The 4,901-nt window shown below is 40.3% G+C and overlaps 1 non-coding gene across 1 annotated transcript; it reads left to right on the forward strand.

Moving 5' to 3' along the window:
- Window positions 1–4,471: 4,471 nt before the first annotated feature.
- Window positions 4,472–4,635, forward strand: LOC113198099 (U1 spliceosomal RNA). Its single transcript, XR_003302800.1, has one exon. It is a non-coding gene; the product is annotated as a U1 spliceosomal RNA (small nuclear RNA).
- The last annotated feature ends 266 nt before the right edge of the window (window positions 4,636–4,901 follow it).

A 4,901-nucleotide genomic window follows, 5' to 3' on the forward strand; every position in this document is an offset into this window, starting at 1 on the left:
ACCAGCATACTACAGTGACACAGCTACATCAATGTAGCAAAGACAATCCCATGAAAACAATGATCAGAACAGAAGTTTTTATTAGCAGAAGATCTGGGAGGCCCAGAGACTGTATGAGTTGGATTAGAATAATTCTGTTATCTTAATTGAGACTGCTTCCCAATTAAACAGAGTCTTCAGGTCTTGAGGGCTTTGAGTCTCATCAAAGCTCATCTTCAGACGACACCTTTTGGTCCACCTAAATGAAGTCTGGACTGGGTGGAGGGTGCTTTCCTGAGAAGGAGCGTGAGAAAGCAGGGCCTGGGATCAAGTCCCTGGCTATGGAGCTGTGAGCTATGGTTTTCTCCCTCATAAAATAGAAAAGAGGCTCTGAATAGGGTACTGAAGGACACAGAGCGGTCATGTTAGTAGTGTTATCGGTGAGAATGGTATTATTAATCAGCTATTTGATTCTTGCAGATCTGTCCATCTCAGTCTTTTTCTTAAGATTCTGGAAGAGTGCTTGGCCGAAAAAAAGGATGTTTTTGGTCAAATAAGTATAATGGAATTCTATCAATGTCTTTCTTTCAGATACTAAGAAGGAAGTAGTTTCTGCCTGATAAGGCTGTGCTTTGACATGGACTCACCCCTGTGGCTGATCATCACAGACAACTAGAGGTGGACACTGTAAGACACAACCCCTTGTCCTTCTGACTCCAAATCCAGATTTGTTCCACTCAACCATGCTGCCTACTATGTGTCATATATTTGACTTGGTTTATGTCACACATTTTTCTTTTTTTTTTTTTTCTAATTGTTTGGGCCTTAGAATAAAACAGACATGGGCATGGTTTGACTCTCTAGCTCTGTTGCCTACCATTCATTTTCAAATAATGCATGAAACCCATTGAACTTAGTGTTTAGCACATGGAGAGTACTCATGAAATAATGTAAAACACTCATTAGCCCTGCTTTCATTCATTCCACAAGGGCCTACCCACTGGGTGTAATCCTGTGGACTCCAAAAAGACAGCATATTTGTCTTACCCAAATAATCCACAGCATAGGATTGGTGGTCTATGTTTATTAAAAATTCCACAAGTCCATACTGTTTTTCTGTTATGCTCCAACAACCCCATGGGGACACATATGGACCAAGAAACATCAGGAACTTAAGTGGGAGAGTACTTCACTCCTCTTCACTTTGGTCTTTGTTCTTATTTTGATAAAGACATGGTGTCTTAGTCCACTTGTGTTGCTATCAGAGAATACCTGATGCTGGGAACTTTATTAAGAAAAGAGTCTTATTTAGCTTACAGTGTTGGAGTCTGAAAGTCAAAGACTAGGAAACCCCATCAGTTCTGCTTCTGGTAAAGGTCTTCGGTCTACATCACAACATGGTATATGGCATTACTGTGGGAGCACATAAGAGGGTGAGAGAAGTCACATGGTGAGACAGGAAGCAAGAGAATGAAAAAGTCCAGGTTTATTCTTTTGAGAAAACCCACTCTTGTGGGAACTAACACACTCCTTCAAGAACTGATCTACTCTCTTAAGATGGCATTAATCCCTTTTGAAGGGGGTACCCATGACCTAGTCACCTTCTACTAGACCTTAACTCTTAAAGGTCCCTCCACCTCTACTCAGTCACTGGGACCAATTCCAATATATGAACCCTTGGGAGACAAGCCACATCCACATCCAAACCTTACCAAGGGGCTTTTGCATCTTTGACACTGTGTTGCCGGTACCTTCAGGACTGGTTTAAGAGAAGAGGAACTTCTGAAATAGTAGGATTGGAAAGAAGAAAAGAAAAAGTGAACCAGACAGAGAAATGGAAGGGGATCCTCCAAGCAAGAGGGAACAGAGTTGTTGATAACTTCTTTTTTTTAAGAGAGAGAGATTTTTTTTTTAACATTTATTTTTCAGTTTTCAGCAGATACAACATCTTTTGTTTGTATGTGGTGCTGAGGATCGAATCTGGGCTGCATGCATGCCAGGTGAGCGCGCTACCACTTGAGCCACATCCCCAGCCTCTGTTGATAACTTCTGATCCGTCTTTGCCTTCGTCCTTTGGTTCTGCTTATGTAGCTCTTGGCTTTATCATGTGCCTCAGACTCTTCACCTGTAAAATGGGATGTGAAATTTCTACTTACATTATTCCAACTGCAGATGCTCCTCAATTTGTAATGGGGATATGTCCTGATAAGCCCATTGTAAGAAGAAAATACTGCAGTTCAAAAATGCATTTAATACACCTAACCTGCAGAACATCATAGCTTAGCAACATACACACTGCAGAGCTTTGATTCTCCACCTCCAGGTCATGGGCTGATTGCCCAGTGTCATGAGAGACTATGGTATGGCTTTTCACTGGCTCTGGTAACTACCAAAATTCAAAATCAAAGTAAATACGTATTGCTTTTGGATAATTAGGAAGTTGAAAAATTGTTATACTGAACCACTGTAAATTGGGGACTGTGTGTGTTTTATTCAAATTCTATCAAGCTTGAAAATTTAACAGGCAGAGGACTCAGAAGTGCTTGGCAAAGGAATGGTGACAGCACAGTGACTTACACGGCAATCCTTTAACCATCACCTACTACATGCTGGGCACTATGCCAAGCATCTGGAAGCTAGTCAACTGTTGCCCTTGTCCTCAAAGGATTCACTGTTGAGCAGTTTTCAGGTTCAAATAAAGACACTGATGGCAGGCTGAGTGTGACTTCAGTATGCTCCCCACAGACTGCCCTGGGGAGAGATCCTGAAAGTCACATAGGAGTCACAGCTGGAAATTCTGAGAACTAACTCCTCCAATCAAGAAATTTGGGATGTACTGTGAGGAACTGAACTTTCTTTGCCCTTTCCTAAAATGAATGTCAATTCTAGAGGGAAAGTAGGTATACAATGCGTGGCAATTAGAAGCATTAAAAGCTGCTCAGCTTGACTTCTTTGTGTCTTTCCACTCCAGTCACCAGGAGAGTGCCCTGGAAGCATCAGCTGTGCCTTTTGCAGAGGGGGCAGGGAGGTGGGCAGGGAAGCCAGGCAGCCTGCCTCCTTTGGGCTGGGTGTGCTGCTGGACTCCATGGGTCGATGTAGCACGCCTTCAGGGCTATGAAAATCAAGTCTGTCACCCCACCTACAGAAAATCACTGTCAAAATGTTGGGAAAGGCCAGTCTAACAACATTATAGAAAAGAGGAGAACAAGGGTCCATCAAAAAAGAAAAATTAGTTTGGCGTTGAGAGATGAGGATTCTGATCTGACCTTACTAATTACTAAAAATGTGCTTGAACAAGTCATGTAACCATTGACAACGTTGTGCCTAGAAATAGGGTTTTATTAAGTACCCTGTAAGGTCGTAAAAAGAATATCCCTGTGCTGGGTCAAGGTACATACTCAACAGAAATATTTTTTTTTCCATTTTCTCTTTATTTCTATTAACAAATAAAAATTGTATGTATTTATCAGAAACAACACTTTCAAATGTGTCTATGTGGAACGACTAAATGAAGTTAACTAACATGCATATTTCACGTTCTGATTACTTTTTATAATGAGAACACTTAAAATCTACTTTCACAGCAATTTTTAGGAACACATTAACTGACTGTAGTGACCATGTTGTACAACAGATCTCTTGTACTTATTGCTCCTAAGTGAAATTTTGTGTCCTTTGACCAACATCTCCCTGACTCCAAGGAAGTTATTCTTTAAAAGAGATTCAGCTTTATCATCTCCAGATCTCTACATGTAAAAATCAAAGTTGGTGGCTAAATGGCAACAGTATTTAGCTTTACTGCATGAGTAGATGAGCATTTATAGGAAGACAGTGTTCGTGCTGTCCCCAGCAGGATGGAGGGCTATGTACAAAATTACTTTGTAACAGTCTTATCACCTAAAGTTCAAATCCTGCCAGTACTGGCATAATCCTACTTATCCTACTACTCCGTCTGGTTATGCCTCTAAAGAGAAAAAATTAAAACTGCACCTGAGTTGCAAACACCATATTTTGCACATTAGTAACTTCCTGGATTCAGAATTCATGTGGTTAATGATAGTTTGTGCTTAGTCTGATACGACCCAGAAGAGAGTAATTAGATTCACCATTGGATCACCTCTTGGATACCCAGATACTTCCACCTAGTGCTGCTTTCCATGGGAAAATGTTCCAGAAAAAAAAATTTTTTTTAAAGGCTGTCTCTGCAAAAATGTATGACAGAGCAAGTCAGCTCCCAGACTCAAAAGGTCTTTTGGATCACAGAATTAGGGGAGCTAGACAGACAGAATAAAATAATTCATCCCCCTGCCAGAAACCTAAACATGAAACAATAGGAGGTACCATACAGTACCATACATATCCATACTTCCTTAACGCCCAGAATCAGGCCAATTATAAGAACCCGCAGGTCCCCTGCTCTTAAAAAATACCACAACTTACATAGTGTTGTTGCTATAGAAAACAAAGTTAGGATAATAAAAATGGGGGAATGATAATTACCTGGCAGGAGAGATACCATGATCACAAAGGTGGTTTTCCCAGGGCAAGGCTTACCCATTGTACTCCAGATGTGCTGACCCCTGGGATTTCCCCAAATGCAGGAAATTCAACTGTATAATTTGTGGTAGTGGGAGACAGTGTTCGTGCTCTCCCCAGGAAAAAAATGGGGAAATAAGATTAATCAAATTATGTTATGCACATGTAACAAATATGGCACAATGAGTCTCGCTATTATGCATAATTATAATGTACTGACAAAAACTGCATTAAAAAGGAAAAACTCAAATCAGTTCAGCTTTTAATACTCAAAAAGGTTTTGTTGAATATAATTCAACAGTTTATTTAACACAATTAGAAACCTAAAAGAAATATCTGATAATTTTCTATTTTTGACCTAATTTCCACACCCTAGGATATGAAAA

This window comes from Urocitellus parryii, chromosome 1 (genome assembly GCF_045843805.1).
Source record: "Urocitellus parryii isolate mUroPar1 chromosome 1, mUroPar1.hap1, whole genome shotgun sequence".
NCBI lineage: Eukaryota > Metazoa > Chordata > Mammalia > Rodentia > Sciuridae > Urocitellus > Urocitellus parryii.